The sequence below is a fragment of the Brassica rapa genome, chromosome A05, assembly GCF_000309985.2.
Source record: "Brassica rapa cultivar Chiifu-401-42 chromosome A05, CAAS_Brap_v3.01, whole genome shotgun sequence".
Classification (NCBI taxonomy): Eukaryota; Viridiplantae; Streptophyta; class Magnoliopsida; order Brassicales; family Brassicaceae; genus Brassica; species Brassica rapa.
The window spans coordinates 9,273,475-9,294,236 of NC_024799.2; the positions used below are offsets into that span (position 1 = coordinate 9,273,475).

The following is a 20,762-nucleotide window of genomic DNA, read 5'->3' on the forward strand; positions in this document are numbered from 1 at the left end:
TTGAAATCACTAGAGACCTGCTTCTTGAAGAAGATGAATTTAATCTAATCTCTTTCAAGGCTTCTCGAACAAGATGAATTGAATCAAATCTCTATCAAGGTATAAAGCTCAAAGCTAGTTTATTAATTATCAAAAGTGTATCTTACAAAAGCCATAAGAAAGTTCTTTATATAGAACTCTTAAACCGTCATTAAAATCCTTAACCTAATAGTAAAAGGCAAAACACAAAGCCATAAGTAAAAAGGAAATACTAAAACAGGAAAGTTGCCCTTAAGTTCTAGGATGCTGCTGCATCACCATGTGCAACCCATAAGCACAACTACGTAATGTATGGCTTATTAATTTATAGATATCAATTTTTCTGAATGTTTTTTGCCAATTAGGTTTTAAAATATTCTATACATATTTGCTATAATAGATGGAGAGATCAAATGTAAAAGAAGATAACAAAAACCTGCAACTCCGCTCACCATCTCAAGACTTGATGAAGCATCGCTCAAACTTGAGATAACATCAAAGGTAAAGAGGTAAATCATCCATAACACCAAAGCTTAATACTCTTTATATTAATGTTACCGTAATAGTATATAATAAAAGAGCAAATCACATGTTTACCACTTTCATGGTACCACTTTTCATTTTTAGAACCACTAAAGAGACATTTTCAAAAATACATTCTTCATTAAGTGGCAAAAGACTCTTATGCCCTTGTTATTATATATATAATAAATCATTATTTAAATTAAAAAATTAAAAAATTAAAAATTAAAAAATTAAAAAAAGTAAAATTTTGTTTTATGTTTTCGAATTATAATTTTTCAAATTCAAACTTTTTTATAAATTTTTTTTTTTGAAATTTTTATTTTTTTTTCAAATTTCTTTTTGCGAAACGAAAATTATGTTTGAAACTATTTTTAACAATTTTTTATATATTTTTTAAATATTTATTTATATATTTATTAGAATCCTAAATTTCACATTCCAAAAACCCTACCCCACCCCTCAACTCTAAACCCTAAGTCTAGATTAGTTAACCCTAAAGGTATAATTGTCTTTTACCATTCATTAAAAGTGAGGATAAAAGTGGTTAGTGTAAAGATGAAAAGTGATACTATGAATGTGTTATTTGTGGCAATTTCCCTTTATATAATAATAATTATGAAAGAATAAATAACTTTTAAATTTTTTCTAAATAATTTAAAATTAAACTTGAACTTTTCTTATAAATAATTGTGTATGTAAACACATAATATGATAAAAATAAAAATTTGTATTATATACATGTATTGTCTTTATATCTTTTGTGTTTTGGATTTTAATACTTTTTTATTATTTAAATATAATCTATTTATTTGAATCGTTTTTAATATTCAAAAATGTATCTTTCCCGTTTGATATGCATTTCTCCTACATGATATGTTTAATCTGTCTGCATAATCTGCTTGATCTTCATATCTTCTGTATGATCCACTTGATCTGCATTTGTTCTCCTTGATCTGCATGATCCGCTTGATCTGTCCTGTTTGAAATGTTTTCACCATTCAGAACCTTAATATAGATATATATAGCTTATTGTTGACTTAAGTTTTTGTAATTTTCTAGATATATTTTCTATAATATATGGCTTTGCAAATTCAAATTAACACTCTTATGTATATTTTGTCATTCAACAATAATGGAAAAACAATTTATGTAACTGTTTATATATTTTAACAAAAAAAAATACATATTTTAAAAAAAGAAATTCTTTAACCGTACGTAGGGACCTAGTATTATAAATTTAAAAAGCAGCATGATAAATTATTTTATGCATTTAATCATTTTTTAACCTTCATAAAAACTTGAATATAGGGTAATTTTCTCAAATAAATCTTTTTAAGTTTTTGTTACAAAAAAAACTTCAAAAACTAAAATGATCAAAATAGCTTATTTTATTTTGAAAATTTTTAACTTTTTTACTAATTTGAAATTTTACTCTCCAAATCCCACTTCTCAACCCTAAACCCTAAACTCTAGACCAAACCCTAAATTCCACTACTTAACTCTAAACCCTAATGGGTTTAGATTAATTAACTATAGGGATATAATTATATATTTGCTTCTTTTGATAAAATTTTTAAGGGAAATTGGGCTGCATAGCTACAAAACAAAACATAATTAAATATCTAGCCAAAAAAAAAAGTACCTCCATTATTTATGTAATATATACTATAATACCCTTAACAACCGGTTAATGAAAGATAAAAATATCTCTTCTTCTTCTTCTTCATCTTCGATTAACAATTACCATCAATCTGCTTTCATCTCCACCACTTTGTCCTCCGACGCCATTACAATACGATCATCACTAATTCTCCATTGTGTTTTGTGTTTATCGTCTCTTTAAAGATTTTTTTTTTCTATAATCAGTATTCCTTTTTCATAATTATTCTCACCTCATTCATATTCACATTCATCACTGAACCACCATCACCATAGCCATGAAATCTACAGATCACGACGGCGTTACGGTCGAGGCGCCCTTATTTGAATCCTAAGTTTTTGATTGTACTATGCTATTTTGACAATATGTACTATGTCATTTCGTTTGTTACTATTTTATTTAATATGCTTCATATTATGTAGTACATGCATGTTTTGATATTTGGGTTAGGGTTTATATTTTCTTTTGGGGTTTGGTGATTGGTGTTTTGGGTTTAGTTTATGTAAGGTTTAGATTGACGTTGGGGTAAGCATTACCTCATTCCTGCAATCATAAACATTTCAAAATTTGAAAAATATGTAATATGCTATTTTGTTTGTTACTATTCTATATGATAATGTTTCATATTATGTACTATGTGCATATTTTGATATTTTGGTTAGAGTTTATATTTCCTTTTATGGTTTAGTGATTAGTGTTTTGGATTTAGTTTATATGAAAAGTTTGGGTTGACGTTAATATGTACTATGCTATTTGGGTTAGGGTTTATATTTTTTTTTAGGGTTTAATGATTAGTGTTTTAGGTTTAGTTTATGAGAGGTTTGGGTTGACATTGGGATAAACATTATTTTTTTCCATGTAATCATAGACATTTTAAAATTTGAACAATATGAACTATGCTATTTTGTTTGTTACTATTCTATTTTGATACTACTTCATATTATGTACTATGTGCATATTTTGATATTTGGGTTAGGGTTTATATTTCCTTTTAGGTTTTAGTGATTAGTGTTTTGGGTTTAGTTTATGGAAGGTTTGAGTTAATGTTGGGGTAAGCATTACTTCTTTCATTGCAATCATATACATTTCAAAATTTGAACAATGTGTACTAGACTATTTGATATGTTCCATTCTATTTATAATATCTCTTTCTTCAACCACATTAATTATGTCGGTGATTACCAGAAGCACCACCACAACCACAGTAATCCTTATCATGAAAGATCATCTTTTTTCATGTATCCACGACCGCTTCATTCTCCATAGCCACTACCACCGTAGTTTTCACATCGTCGTTGTAACCATCACCACCACATCTTCCATCCATTGCCATTGCGGTAACCACCACCATCCATTTTCTAAGCACTGTTGATTTTCTTACCAATTACAGTCTTGATATTTTAGGTCCACATATTTTTCACCATCAACGTCACCACTTATTTCTTCTTTCACCTGCAACTTGTTATGAAAAAGGATAAAACCGGATGAAACTTGGAAAAAATTGTTAGTGACTTAATAATGTCAAAATCATAGCTATATTCTTCATTTTGCCTCCAAATTTAGCTATTTGGCAAATTAACCCAATTTTTAATTCTATTTTGATAATTTTTCTTTTATTTTTAAGGTCTATATTTGAAAAAAAAAATATCTTTTCCACAGCAATCATTGTCGTCTGGTAGTGACCATCTCACTCTTCACTTCAAGCAATCTCGATATCTTCTCCACAACGTTTCCATATCTGATCATATACCTCTCCAAATCAAAATCTGATCATATACCGCTCTGCTCCCGAGTCATCATGTGGCGATCTGGAGATTTATAGGAAACGGTGGCTCCAAATCAAAATCTCCAATGAGATCTTGATTTCCCACGATCACGACGTCCATCGACACGTGATCGTGATTTAGTCTTGATGCATGCGTAGAAGCCCGTGAAGAGCACTTTCCAAAGTAAAAATTCTGTTTTCCTTCAATGGAAATAAAAGACTCCTTTGAGTTATTATTAATGGCAATGTGGGTCAGCAGAACAGGGAAAAATAAAAACGCGGGAAGGGTAAGGGCAAGATGATTGAGGAACCTGATTCCAAGTGGGTAAACGTGGCAGAAAGAAAGAACAAAAGACCCCACATTAATCAATGTAACAACCGTGGAGATGAAGAAGGTTCTCGTCATAGGAACACAGCTGGGAGCCGTTAAGAGTTCATTCTCAAGACGATCATGTCAGGTACAATCGTGGTATAAGAAGAGAACGAAGCCCATAAAATGATGTAAGAGAGGAAGTACGCGACGAGGGAAATAATCTGAACCAGGAGGTGAGGAACACCCAGTAGGAAGAGAAGGAGTTGACCCAGGCATCTTAGAGTTTCAAGCTGAACTGATCAAAACTCATGCTGCACCAACAAAGGTAATACGGAAAACTTTAGGTGAGGAAAATGGCTTAGATTTGGTCAAAGATACTCTATAGGAGCGTGATAATTTGTTAGGTGTTGATGGGATGGACTTGGATGAGTTTCATAATAGCTTGTTAACGAATGGGAATAATGAGAATGTTGAGGATGAATTTCATAGTCTCTCTGATTAGGAGATTGAGGATGATGTTAAGTTTCAGGAAGATGGGGTTGTTAATGTCGAGGAAAAACAAAGTGACGATGCAGAGGCAAAGACTCTGGTTGCTGGTGATACGGTGATGAAGCAGGGGGCCCGAAAGTGGTTGTTTAAACCATCCACTATCACAGGAGGATCAACTAAGATGAGAATGTATCAGGCGCTGATTTCTCCACGCAAGCGTAATGTTGCCAAAACAGGCACCCTCCAAGGAGACAACTCTAAACAGGTGGAGGATAAGGGTATATCAAACCCAAAACCTGGTCTACCAAAACCTTAATAGTGTTTATGGATCAAGTCAGTCCAGTTGAGAAGTTATGCGAGCAGCTTTTGGTTTATGGTTTCAGTATTTTAATTGTTCTAATAAGCTCCATGAGCATTTTATCTTGTTTTATTGTTGAGGTTTCGTGAATTCCTGTTTTTTTTTATTGAGGATTTGGTTGTTGGTAAGATCTATTTATAATGGCCCTGTTCGTTTGTACATCTGGAATCTGGAAGATGCATCTAGATGGTCCATCTAAATGTCTTATCCAGATGCTTTATTTGAGTGTTGTTCGTTTTTTCATTTTGTTCATACATCCAGATGAATCATCTGAATGCAGCTATGTTCGTTTTTTTAACTTGCATCTGCATCCAGGTGGACTTGTTAATAAAATGACTAAAATATTTTTTTTTATGTTTCGACGGAAAAATAACATTTTTACGGGTTTGGCGGAAAATACGTTTTTATGGGTTTTGGCGGAAAATACGTTTTTGCGGTTTGGCGGTAAAAGTACGTTTTGCGGTTTTGGCGGAAAATGTGTTTTTGACGAAAAAGTGTGTTTTGCGGGTTTGACGGGAAAAGTTTTTTTCGTAATTTTGGCGGGAAAAGTGCATTTTTGCGTTTTTGACGGGAAAATGCATTTTTGCGTTTTTGACGAAAAATATTTTTTGCGGTTTTTGACGGGAAAATGAGTTTTTCTGGTTCTTGCGGGAAAATACGTTTTTTTGGTTTTGGCGGAAAAATACGTTTTTTGGTTTTAGCGGGAAAATGTGTTTTTTCCGGTTTTGGCGGGAAATGCGTTTTTCCGGTTTCGGCGAAAAATGCGTTTTTCCGGTTTCGGCAAAAAAATGTGTTTTTCCGGTTTCGGCGGGAATATACGTTTTTCCGGTTTCGGCGGGAAATACGTTTTTTCGGTTTCGGCGGAAAAATGTGTGTTTTCCGGTTTCGGCGGGAAAACGTGTTTTTCCGGTTTCGGCGAAAAAATGCATTTTTCCGATTTTGGTAGGAAAATACGTTTTTTGGTTTTGGCGGGAAAATACGTTTTTGGGTTTTAGTGGAAAATTTTTTTTTTCGGTTTTGGCGGAAAAAATGTTCGGTTTTGACGGGAAAATACGTTTGGTCTCATTAAACCGTATGCAGCTACGAACTAGATGCCTTATAGATGTGCTGGACAGGTTTACTGGTCTAACCCGACAACAAGCACGAGGGTTTGGTGATATGGGATACAATGGTAATGGATTGAGAGTACAATGGTCAACTATAAAGCAGTGCCAGGCTAGGAATGAGTTATGGAATACCAATTACACATTGGTTCCTAGTTAATGGCTCTATAGTTATATTGCTTTGTGTTTATTTGGGTTACACATGATGTACACATTGGTTCCTATTTAATGGCTCTATAGTTATATTGCTTTGTGTTTATTTGGGTTACACATGATTCAACATAAATTATCGATCAGTATTTATTCTTGACGATTTTGTTTTGTGTATGGTTATGGTTATATATGAGTCAGAGGTTACTACACAATAAGGATATACTATTTATTTTGGTTAACGGGTGTTTTTGTTTTGGTGGTGCACATTGCTTCTTCACATAGTATAATCTTATGAGGTGGGTACAGAAACAAACAACAGACATTTGGAAAAATATGGTATCACGGCTGCATGCGGAGAACAAGCAATCACTTTTGCCTGCCTTGGTAATCAGAATATCAATGCAACATCATAGGTTATCTGGGCACGTAGGGTTTCTTTGCACCTGGTTGCTTAGCTCAAAGGAGCAAATAAAAAAATATATTATAAAAGTTCTCAGCTGGAATTGTAGGGGTATGTGAAGCAAATAGACAATAAATTATCTTAGAGAGATATGGCATAAACATAAACCTAATTTTTTTTGTCTTAATCGGAAATAAAGCAAGATTTTGCTTTCATTCAAGGACTTCAATCACCCTGGATCAGCTTTATACTTCAATAATGAGTATCAGGTTAAAGTCTTGTACACAAGTAACAAAATGATAGATATGGAAGCAGTAGCTCTTGGAATATCAGTCTTCATGAAATTTGCATACGGAGACCCGGTTCAAAAATTAAGAGATCAAGTATGGAAACATACAAGATATAGCCTGGAAAGATCTGGCATGTGGTTTATCATTGGAGATTGAATGAGATCACTGGAAACCATGAAAAAACAAGGTGGTTCTTTGAGATATGCAAGATCGTTCTTATCCTTCAATAATATGATTTGGAAAAGCGGACTTTTGAAATTTCCGGCTAGGGGGAATCAAATGTCCAGGCAATGAAGAAGAAGGAAAACGATGATTCGGTGTTGTTTGGACCGAGCTTTACCAAATGAGGACTGACACGCGTTTTTTCATGTTCTTACACAGAATATTTAGGGATGATAGGCTCTGACAATCCACCAGTAGTTACTTATCTTGAGGATGAAGTACCCAGGCGGTGGGGACAATTTCGATTTGATAAAAGATGAATGGACAGGACGGCTTATTGGAATCCATTGGTAGAAGCTCGGGTCATTCAACATAGGGGAATATGGGGGATTTTTGTATCAAAAATTATTAATTGTCGTCATGAGATTGCTCTTTGGCAAAAGAATAATCCAACATATGGCAAGGAGAAAATCAGTGAACTTCAAAAAGTTCTGGAAGAAGTACAAACAGAAAACAACAGAACTCAAGAGGATATACTGGAAGTATCTGGGAATTTACAGGAAGCGTATATGGATGAGGAGGAGTTCTGGCAACAAAAGAGTCATAATATGTGGTATATATCAGGGGATCTTAATACTAAATTTTATCATGCCCTAACGAAACAACGTCGTGCTCGTAATAGGATTGTAGGTCTCTACGAATATGATGGAAACTGGATAATAGAGGACAAAAAGGTAGAAAAGGTTGCAGTGGATTACTTTGATGGCATGTTTAGTACCACTTCACCTTCAGAATTCCAAAATTTCTGGATGAGATTACGCCTAGCATCACTGCACAGATGAATCAAAGGTTATTCAGGATTGCAACAGGGGATGAAGTACGACGAGCTATGTTTACTACGCATCCAGAGAAAGCATTTGGACCGGATGAAATGACAACTCTATTTTTTCAACACTCTTGACATATAATAAAAAAAAAAAAGACATTCTGGATATGGTTAATTATTTTTTACTACAGGGAAACTAGATACAAGGTTAAATATTACAAATATTGTTTGATTCCTAAAATGAAGCGGTCCACAAGGATAACAGAGCTCAGGCTTATAAGTTTCTGTAATGTAGGATACAAGATTACATCTAAGGTATTATGTCAGAGGTTGAACTTGAAGGCTTGTCTTCCCACACTTATCTCGGAAACACAATCGGCTTTTGTGGCTGGAAGATTGATCTCTGACAATATCTCATTGCTCATGAGATGTCACTACAAAAACGTTTTTTCTTTGCGTAATTAAAAAGCTATGACATGTTATTCTTAACGTTATTGAAACCGCTATGTCTACCCAAACTATAATAGGCCTCCCCTATATCATAGCAGTTTTATAAAATGCTATTGTCTCCAAACTATATAATAGCATTTCTCATAGTTTGTTGTTATTGGGTAACATCATAATTAAATAAAAATAAAAATTAATCCAAAAACTGATTTATAAATTAAAAATAAATAAATTTATTTATTTATAAATTAAAATAGAATTACAAATAAATTTTGGTTTACAATGTTAAAAAAGAATTAAAAAATAATTAAACCAACACAGATGCCCAAATCGATTTACACTAAACCAAATCTATAAAAAGAAAAGACATCATGCATGAGCCTTTCCTCTTCCTATGTTTGCTTTGGATATAGAGTATAAGCATTATGGATTATACTCTATGGTGTAGGTTTAAGGTGGAGAAGCATTATGTTTTTTTCAAAAAAAAATTTGAAAATCGAAAATTATTTTTGAAATATTTTTTATATTTTTATATATTTTTAAGTATTTATTTGTATATTTATTAGAATCATAAATTTCACATTCCAAAACCTCTATCCACCCCTCAACACTAAACTCTAAGTCTAGATTAGTTAATCCTAGGGTTATGAATATCTTTTACCCTTCATTAAAAATGAGAGTAATAGTGGTTAGTGTAAACATGAAAAGTAGTACTATGAATGTGACATTTTTGGCAATTTTCCATCAATCTAGACCTTTCAAAAAATAAAATCAATGGTCAATATTAGTTATCATCACCCTTGTATGTGATTGGCCACTTTATGTTTACCAATCAGATTTTTAAAGCTATTTTTTTTAAATACTATTGTTTTCTACACTATTTTGTGCTTTAATATATATAATATTTTTAATATATTTTCGTAAACAAAAAAATATATTGAGAAAACATCAAAATTTTATAATTCACAATAGAAAATTTATAATTTTAAAAGTTAAACTTTGTGATTGATATTTGGGTATAAAATAGAGTTTATGGTTTATGATATATAACATAGGGTTTAAGTTTAAAATTTGAAATTAAAATTCAGAGTTAAAAAATGAAGTTAAGGGTTTAAGAAATATAGTTTTGGTGTTTAAGTTTGAAAACATCAGATTTATATTAAGATTATGCGTTGGATATAGAGTATAAATTTAGGGTTTAGGGATTGAAGTATTGTGTTAAGGTTAGTTTTAGCATATAAAATTTATGTATTTGAGTTTATAATTAATTACATTTTAGTGTTATGATATAAGGTATGGAGTATGGGGTTTGAGATTTAGAGTAAAATTAGATTATTGAATAAAGTTTTAAGATTATTATTTATGTTTGAGTGTTTTGAGTAAAAATTTGGGGTTTGGTTTAAGATTTGTATTATTTTAAAATTTTGAGTGTAGAGATAATTTTTTAAGATTTTAGAGATTTAAGTAGAGAATATTAGATTTGAAGTTTAATTTATGAATTTAAATATATGGGGGAGTTAGGGTAAGATTTGAGTTTGTTTTTTGAAAATAATAAATTGATAGTTTATATTAAGGTTTGGTGTTTAAGTTTCAAAAATATAAGATTAATATTTATATTATGATTTGGATGTAGGGTTTTAGGGTTTGAAGTGTAATGTTAAGGTTTGGTTTTAAGATTTTAAGATTAAAAATAACTAAATTTTAAATTTTATTTTAAGAATTGGAACTAAATATGAACAGTAGGGGTGTTGAATACAATATGTTAGTGTTGATATTTATAACTTGGAGTATAATGTTTATATATAGAGTTTAGGATATATAGTTTAATTAAGGATTTAAGGTTTGTGGTTTGGAATTTAAACATTAAGATTAAAAGGGATAATTTTGAGGTTAAGTTTATGATTTCAGGTTATTGTATGAAAAGATTTGAGTTTTAAGGTTTATGTTTAGAGTTTAACGTTTAATACATGTTTAGGGTTTAAAATTTCAAAGATTAGAAATTGATTTTTCATTGCAGTTCTGAAAACAATGCTATCATAATGTGTTATAGAAAAAAAAAATATTATGTCTAGGCGCATGTCTAATTTTCACCTAAATATTAGCGGTATTAGTGATTTTCTCTTCCCGCTTACTAGTTTTACACAACAGCATTACTACACTGCTATTAATATAAACCTAAAAAAAATAATTTTTGATAGCAGTTCAGAAAACACGGTATCATAATGTGCTATCAATATCACTTTTTTTTGTAGTGTGAGTAAAGAATATGAGAGGATTGAATGGACCTTTATTCAGGCACTACTTCACAAGATGGGATTTTGTTGTAGGCACGGGTCCGGCCAATCCTGTTGGATCAACTGAGGTTTCGGATCCGACAGCAAGACGGTATGGGCGAACGGCCGGAATGGACTTTTGGAAGCCGATTTGTAACCTGAAACAAAAGTGTAAGTTTTTATGAGTTTTCTTATGGATGTTTATGAATGAAACATAAACAAATAAGATAACTAATATTATGAATAGAATATGAATGATGATGGACGAGTTGATCAATGGGCGATAGATGATATGCAATATGGAAATAACAAAGAAAAGAGATAGGATCGTTGGAGGATGGAATCTTTTTGCTGGACGTATGTCACTCTCAACAATATCAGTGGATGGAATGATGGATCCGGTTAGTGCTGGATGTGTATCGCTCTCAAGAACAGACGAGGGATGAAGATGGATCGATGGACTCCACAAAGAACAATGGACGGCTCTTTGATATGTCAACGATTTTCTGTCAAGTTGGCTTCACGCAAACTGGAAAGAGTTTAGGATTTTGCTAGAGGAAAACTGACTCATATATTATCTTAGGTAAAAAAATACACGGCTGCTTATAGTGGGTATTAAATACCCGGCAGTTTTGCCTTTCTAGAAGACTTGAAGCAAAAACAACATGGACTCTGACTCTCTTGGACTGTAAAGCGACAAGGCCAAAACATAATGGACCGACTCTACTTGGACTACTAAAGCAAAGGCTAACAAAGGCCTTGAATTATTGGACTCAAATCAAGCTAATGAAAATCGAATCAGCAAGGAAAAGGAAAGAGAACCTAATCAATTTGGAATACAAAAATTATGGAAACTAAGTTATTGCGGTCGACCCGAAAATGGAAACCGGTCGAGAAAATTGGTAAGAAAATATCCGACCAGCTTTCTAACCGAGCTAAAGATCTAATATTGTTTTTTTGTATTTTCAATTTGAATGTAATGATGAACACAAAAGAACAGAAACCTAAATATGCAATTTTTTTTTTAAGATGATGCATAAGTAAAAGAATGCAACTAAGAGAAATAGATAACCGAAGGAACCAGCTTCGGCTCTGATACCAAAATGTTGTAGGCACGGGTCCGGCCAATCCTGTTGGATCGACTGAGATTCTGGATCCAACAGCAAGACGGTATGGGCAAAAGGCCAGAAAGGACTTTTGGAAGCCGATTTGTAACCAAAACAAAAGTGTAAGTTTTATTAGTTTTTTTTATGGATTTTTATGAAGAAACAGAAACCAACTAGATAACTAAAATGATGAATATAATATGAATGATGATGGACGAGTTGATCAATGGGCGATATGCAATATGGAAATAACAAAGAAAAGAGATAGGATTGATGGAGGATGGGATCTTGTTGCTGGACATATGTCTCTCTCAACAAAATCAGTGGATGGAATGATGAAAAGAGATGGATCCAGTTCTTTTTGTATGTGTGTCTCTCTCAAGATCGGACGAGGGATGAAGATGGATCGATGGACTCCACAAAGAACAATGGACGGCTCTTTGATATGTCAAGGATTTGCTCTCAAGTTGGCTTCATACGAACTGGAAAGATTTTAGGGTTTTTCTAGGGGAAAACTGACTCATATATTAGCTTAGGTAAAAAAATACACGGCTGTTTAAAGTGGAGATTAAATACCCGATTGCTTTGCCCTTCTAGGGGACTTGAAGCAAAAACAACATGGACTCTCTTGGACTCTAAAACAACAAGGCCAAAACATAATGGGCCGACTCTACTTGGACTACTAAAGCGAAGGGTAACAAAGGCCTTCAATTATTGGACTCAAATTGGAAATAAAAGGGTACAAGTTTGCCCATTGTGTCTTAATGAAATCGAAAATAAATCAACCAAACACAAACCAAAAAAAAATAAACCGGTTAGAAATCATGATTGAATCCTTACATGCTTACCTTATTTGGATCAGGCGGCTAAGTCTCTAAACCAGATGCAATTGGACTTGAGGCCGAACCGAGATTTAATGTGGAGATGATTAGACGGGCTTGGTTCTGGGTGATGGATGAGAACTGGATCGTACCGTACGGATCTTGAACCTCTATTGGACCGGCTTGTTCTTCAATCTTTAACTCGGCCATTTCTGAATCAGCAGCTGCTTGAAGCCGGTCTTGTCTTGATCTATCATTTCTTGGACATCCTTGGTGAGAACATATCTTATGACCCCCGAACCTGACCTGGTTGTAGGACCTTTGCGAACTAGAGGAACCTCAGCTTGCGTTGCCACAACAGATTTGACCATCGTTGGATCCAACTAATGATGGAATATATTTCCTTGGTATAATTTAGAGGTTTATTGAATGACTAACCATGGGGAGACATAATTCCACATGGGATCCTACGATAGGGTGATCCTTTGTCTCGTTATTTGTTTATTATGTGCACAGAAGCACTTATTGCGAATATTTATAAAGCTGAGAAAGAGAAACATTTAGCGGGATATGAAGGTTGCAATGACTTGTCCCTCAATTTTTTATCTACTCTTTCCAGATGATAGTCTCTTCTTTTGTAGAGCACAAAAACAGGAATTCCAAAAAATTCTCAGGATTTTGAAGGAATATGAGGGGGTGTCGGGTCAGCAGATAAATTTTTAAAAATCTCCGATTCAATTTGGTCATAAGATTGAGGAACCCATCAGATATGAACTATGAGATATTTTAGGGATACAAAATTTAGGAGGAATGTGATCATATATTAGAATGCCTGATAATTTGGGAGGATCAAAAACACAAGTTTTTGGTTTTGTATACTATCTTATAAATCCCTTATATATTAATTGAGGATCTTTTAAATAGTTATAACCTTAAGTTTGTAATAATTAAAAAATGACCCCATCCTATTTGGCAGTGTTTTAAGCTTCTTAAAGGCTGACGTGTCAGAATTATAAAGCATTTAGGAATAACATAGTTTAAAATTAAACTCCCTAGAGAAATACATTATGCGACAGTAACATGAATATTGGTCTATCGTTTTTAAATGGGCTGTCGTTTTAAAGGAGTTTTAAAAAAATCCGAGTATGTTAAAAAAGGACCCATCGTATGTCGTTTTGATATGTTGTGTAATATGATTGTCCACCTAAAATCATCGAGTAATAAACTTCATCGTGTATATAGATTTTTTTTTGGAGCTTTGTTTGCTGTTGGGGACCTCTAACAATAAGAACAACCAGGACCTGGAGATAAATTAAATTGTACTAAACATAGTGTCTTACAATATGTCAAAAAAGTAACGCATTGTGTCAGTCAATTATTCCATCAAGTTACTCTGTATGCAAAACTAATAGTTTGTTCTACTTCTCCTTGGTTATCTTAGTATTAGCAGCAATTTTTTAAAATTCAACATCATCATACATAGCATCATATATTTGTAGTATGAGTATTGACGAATGTGAGTAAATTATACAAAGACTATTGCTGAACATGTTAATTTCTATGAAATTTTTTAGAAATTGTGTATTTAGTCGTATAGCATTACAATGTGTAGCAATGGTCTTATAGCTTCTGTATCAATTGACAGCCAAACGTAACCAAATCACAAGCTGGTCATATTGAACTTAACTGAAAAACCGAAAAAGTTTAACTTCTTTTTATTGTAAATCATAGTTCCATTTTGCATTTTGATTTCAATTGAACCGTACTATAAACAATTAAATAATAAAATTGGTATAAGACCAAAGTTATCTTAGGCGCGCATCGAATAACTTCTGTAGGTCGACTAATTAATATGGAAATATAGTATTTACTACTTTGAAAAATTTGGGAGCAAGGCATAGGTTGATATGATATTTTAGTTAGTTAAGGTAACCTAATATAAGTGCTTATATATCGAATATAATTGCTTGATACACAAGTTCGGCTTAATTAAGTTTAGAAATATTGTATTTACTACATTATAAACTTTGGGACCAAGCCATAAGTTGATATGATATTTTCGGTAGTTAAGGAAAAATACAATTAATCCCTTTAGTTGCAGTTAATGACGATTACTAGAAGAATTGAATTTTTTAGTTGCTAATCAAGTGAAAAGATAATATTTTAATTTTGAAATATAAATTGTTCTTTAATAATTATAAACTATTGAAACCATTAAACATTCTACATTAAAAAAAAAATCGTTGGTGTAAAATTTTGTTACACAAATATGCAAATAATCATAAAATAATATGAGTAGAAACCTCATTAATATCCATATTAAAAAGTATACTATATATATCTATGTTAATATCATTTAAATTTAATTATATATCATAAACGATAAATAAGATTGATTAATTTGATTTATTTACCATAAAATGATTGCGAATAAACAATAGCGGTCGTTTGATTTATATGCGTACGCCAATTTAATACCTAATTGTAACTGATTTTTTAGTTATTTAATATATAATTATTATTTTATTATTTCATAATATGCAGAAAAAAATAAAATAATTAATAAATATAAAATATTTATTCTGATCAAGGCGCTGATCTTAACTTAAGTATGTATCTCTTTAATAATTTTAAATCTTAAATATTTTCGAAATCTCAGATCAAAACAAAATAACAAAATTAGAATAAACTCAAAAATCAATATTTATATCGAGTAATAACCAAAATGAAAAAAGTGATATAAAAATGAGAAAAATATTAAAGATAGATAAGATTGGCATGTGAACGTAAACTTCTTATAACCATAATTAACTTTTATATTTTTAAATCATGATACAAAATCGAGCTACCATAGTTTCATTGTAACCAAATAGTAGGCCTGAGATTTTTCGGCCTAAACGTTAGGTTCTTATGCGATAAGTGATTTTTTTGACCTAAAATATTTTAAAAAATTGGATCAACTCATCAAAATATAAATTATGTAATTAACAAAAAATTTCTTTAAAAAATTGCTTAAAAGCCAAAAATATTTATTCGATCAAGAATATAAATTTTATTTTTCTATACAATATTTTTTAAACAATTTTCATATAAATTTACCCTGCGCAAGGCGCAGGTCTTATCCTAGTAACAGAGTAAAATGGATGGATTTTTAACTTTTTCACCAAGGGAGGAAAGTGTTTTTTGTCTTCCCAAAATTCGAATATTTTTGAGTTGGTAAAGACCCACCCCTAGTTTCAGTCAGAATGGCTTGAAAGAGTCTTCTTTCCTCTTCGGTGAAAGAGGGCAAAGGTGTGTAGGAGAAAGAATTCTAAAAACGTTGACGTTTAATTCGCCCCCGAGGAATGCTAGCCACAGACGCTCTTGAGTCTTTCTTAGCTGTGGTCTTATCAGCTCAACCAAGTGATTATAAAACTATGGTGACGGCTATGCCAAATCATGTGATGTCTTGTTTTTGCATACCAAAAACGGTAACGAAGAAGCTAACGAGCGCAATGGCACAATTTTGGTCGAGCTCAAGGGGTAATACTAAAGGAATGCACCGAAAATCATGGGATAAAATATGTACTCCTTAGGACGAAGGAGGCTTAGGTTTTAAAGATCTCATAGACTTTAATACAACTATATTGGGCAAGCAGTTATGGCGGTTGATAGAGAAACCGACAACCTTATTTTCCCGAGTTTTCAAAAGACGGTATTTCAGGAATACATCACCCCTAGAACCGATAAGATCGTACTCACCGTCATATGGTTGGCATAGTATTGTTTCTGCTAGATATTTGGTTAGCAAGGACTAATCAAAAGGATGAGATCAAGATTATCTATCTAAGTATGGAATGATCATTGACTCCCACCCACCCACCTGGGACCAGCAAACAAAAATCAACATATCTTTACCATGACCATACAATGGACTCTCTCATCAATGCAACTTTGAGAACATGGAACTTACATGCCATTCAGTCTCTGGTAGATTCCTCAACGCCAAGTTCGGTTAATCCGGTTGCAAAGCCGAAGCATTCACTTTCTCCTCCACCAAGAAAATACCACGTACATTGAAGCTTTCAATGGCATCAGCAAGGGATCGAGAACCAAACCTGAGGAACAAATACCTTGAGGTGTAATCGAACTGTGGTGAAGATAGAAACTAGAATAAAGTTTTTCTGTTCCTGCAAAAAAAAAGAAGATAAATATGCCGAGACAACCGAGGAGCCCTCGCAGCATTGGGATGACAAATCCCAACCATGTCTCCTCGCCGAATGCAACCCGACTGAATCAATTAAAGCTACAAACGACGTCTTGGTCCAAATCAGAGAACCCGATCCGTTTACTCTGCGCTTGCGCAAGATCAAACGATGATGTAGACACAACGAGGACCTGAGAAATCAGAGAAGAAGGAACATAGAGACCACACATGAACCGTCATTAGCGACACTTGAGCTAGATAGCGAGGAGGACATCGAAAAGGAGGGTAACCACTGAACAAATGGCCAAAACTGCCATACACGACAGAGCAAACCGCAACATCTGAGTTATAAACGCACAAACTTTAGAGAAGACGGAGCCGCATGACCAGTGGAGCCTTTGAGTACGCGCCGATCGAAAGCATCTAACACCTCCTTTGAACGCAAGCAAAAACCTGAGTCGAGACTAGACACCAAGCCTCAACACATAGACAGCCAACAATCCACTCCACAATGAGGACAGTCTTTGCTAACATCACATATGAAGAACAGAGGAGAGAGCCCATCTCCAACCCTCATGTGGTGTCACCACAAGAACTCCAACCAGATCTACAAACAGAAAATGAGATCCGTCGAGGTCCAAACCCTAAAAGCCGACTTTTTCCGTCACACAACCCTTGATAACTCGTTGAAAACTACATAAAAGGACCTTAAAACACCGGACCTAGCTCTCTTCGGAGCAGATCTAGGGTTCCAGCACAAAAGCCTCTACCAGAGCGTCAGACATATCGCTGTAAACAGAAAGATGAGGAAGGAGAGCGGATGAAAAGAGGGAGGGAGGAAGAGACTTGTCCGATAACGGAGCGAAGACCGAACTCGGAACAACGAAATCACCTTTATATTCGCTTCTTAGAGATAGTTTTTGTTTTTCACGTGTTTTTCCACGTCAAAGTTTTTCAAATTAGAATTCTTATAATTTATATTAATATATTTGACATGAATTTTTAATTTTTTTTTAGAAATTCATAAATTAAATACTAACATAATGTATAGTGATATTTGTGAAAATTCAGTTTGAGAAATCCCGAATAATAAGTTAAGACTTTCTTTAAGACTGGATAAAATACATTACATCACCATATAATTTTAATTCTATTACATATGATGATCAACTATGTGTAATATATGCAATATTAATTAATAATTTCACGGATAATGATTCTACGATAAAATTCTCTCCGAAACACTTGGGTCAACGGATGGTTCTGTATGTATGTATGTCATTTTTTATGGATAGGTTCTCTTTGCAGCAAACAATCATAACGAATGGTTCTGTTTATCTATAAAACCTCAGATAATATTTGCATCATGTAATCTGCAATAAGTTGTATAAGTTGGAATTTAGATCCCAGATCTAAGTATTGTGGGAACCGAAATTCGCACTGTCGATTTCTGTTTAAATAAGGAAACTAGGAAAACCCTAATTTCCCAGAGGTCCCGGATCTCTGCGAGAGCCAACGGCAAGTGACCAAATATATGCGGAAATTATGAAAAGATAACAAACGAGTTTAGAGAAAACAGCTGATCTTATTTCGAGTCTGCGTAAGAGCGTTGCGATCGTTACAAGCGATCATAAAAGCTTTGGCCGCAAAGGCTGTCAGCGAGTTACTTAGTTCTAGCGGCCTAATAGCTCAAACCTAGTTGAGTCGCAGCTCGATAATGAAAGACGAAATAGATAAAGAAAAGGTTTTTGATTGATTTCGGACTGAACCTTGTTAAAGGCTGCCTACGTACCCCTTTCGAGGATCAAGTCGAACGTAGTTCAATTGATAGAGCTGGACAAGAGATCGAACTGCCTGGGCGAGTTCGTCTAGTAATTGAGTGCCAGTCATAGAAACCGAACTTGTCGAGAATAAAGCCTAAAGTTTCTAAGTGCAAAGAATTCTGAGTCTAAAAAGTTCTCTCTCTCTTCTTGCTCCTCGCCTAGGACTCCTTATATACTAGCTCCAAGGTCGGTTTACGCTTTTACTCTTCTGCCCTTAAGCCGTCATAACATAAAAATGGAGATATTCCATTTTTCCCGATCTTCACAATTATCTTCAAAACTTCCGTATTTATCCGCGGAAACTTGACATTTATCCTTCCTTGTGGGCCAAGCGTAAACCATGCTGTGGTTTACGGGCTTTTGGTTAGGAAAATCATAGGATGGGCCTCGAGTCGTGTTTTAGGTCCCTTTGGGCCGTCTTCCGACTCGACACGTTTACTACGAGTTTTCCGCGGTTTCTAATCCGCTAAGTTTGATCGATGAATTAGAATGGCGGGAAACATGGACTGAGCTTGCTACGGTCTTCGGGAGATAGCGTTCGAAGGTTTGACGAAAATGCAAGAACTGGTGTTGTATCGATGTTCGGAAAGGTTCAATCGCTACACAGCGACCGAATTTTGGCTCGAGCCCGGTCACTTCGTAGCGACCGAGCGGGACGAGCGCTCGGTCGCTACGTAGCGACCGAGCGGGACGAGCGCTCGGTCGCTACGTAGCGACCGAGCTTGGCCGAGCTCGGTCGCTATGTAGCGACCGAGCGGGACGATCGCTCGGTCGCTACGTAGCGACCAAGCTTTGGCTCGAGCTCGGTCGCTACGTAGCGACCGAGCGGGACGATCGCTCGGTCGCTACGTAGCGACCGAGCTTTGGCTCGAGCTCGGTCGCTACGTAGCGACCGAGCTTGGCCTGGTTCGAGCTCGGTCGCTACGTAGCGACCGAGCTTGGCTCGAGCTCGGTCGCTACGTAGCGACCGAGCGGGACGGACGCTCGCTCGCTACGTAGTGACCGGGCTGTGTGCATGCTTGGTCGCCGCGTATCGATCGAGCTTGGCTTGTCCGTGGTCCGATTGTCGTACTCGAGCTTGTCTGTGGCCGAATTGGATACATGTCTGTTTCCTTCGGACAATCGGTATTTAGTGGTTCGATTGAGATTTGAACAAGATTTTACCGCAAGGCTCTTTGTAAAGATATCTTTACGAAGATTACTTTTTCGTAAAAATGTTAATGCTGATTTTTACGGACTTTTAGACATTGATTCCGTCGTGACCGATTTTGACCCCAACAGTTAGCCCCCCAGCTCGTTAGAACCATGAGTTTACAGCGTGAGGTTCTAGCGAGTGGCCTGGCAAGTTAGGCAAGTGAGTTAGGCGGAATTAATGGTTGAAAAGGTCAGTGGTAAATGGTCTTCTCGCTCTTCTAAAAATAGAACGCGATAAGATCGGGGCTGCGCCTTATGACGGCTGCCTACGTACCCTTGTTGAAGGGATCAAGCCTTTCGTAGTTCGTCTTGGAGTTTAAGGTTCTTTAACTAGTTTTCCAGTAGGACCTTTATGGTCTAGTTTTTATGTAGCGGTTATAAGGCGTGTTGCTGCCGATGGCATTTTGTATGGGTGTAGAGGGAAGACTACGAGTTGTCGTCTCGTAATCTAACTCTGTGTGTATTGCCATATCCATAATCTGTTTCGAGAGTTTTCCGCAGTGTGTAAACTTGCGGAATTTTTCTGAAGACGTTCGAATATTAGCAAAGAGACAAATTTTGGGATCTCGTATCAGGGTGTTTGATACTATGCCTAGAGATGTTAGAGACCAGTGCGCTGGGTTTAGGGCAAGACCTAGGTTTACTTTCGGTTTAAGGATTGTGCTGTGACTGGCCGGCTATCGTTTTTCCTGTTGCGATTTCTTCCTGATTCGTATCGATTTAAAGTCCGCGATAGGTTCTCGGCTTATACGACTTGTTTGATACGAATCGAGCATCTCTCCGGAAACCGGAAGTGCTAGACCAAAATTTCGGATTTCTTTTATAGCGCTATTATCCTTGTGTCGGATGT

The 20,762-nt window shown here is 34.8% G+C and overlaps 1 long non-coding RNA gene across 1 annotated transcript; it reads left to right on the forward strand.

The window, feature by feature from the left end:
* The first annotated feature begins 1,147 nt into the window (after positions 1-1,147).
* Positions 1,148-15,436, forward strand: LOC103871292. The gene is made up of 2 exons (XR_633525.2): positions 1,148-4,152; positions 4,228-15,436. It is a non-coding gene; the product is annotated as an uncharacterized LOC103871292 (long non-coding RNA).
* Positions 15,437-20,762: the final 5,326 nt, after the last annotated feature.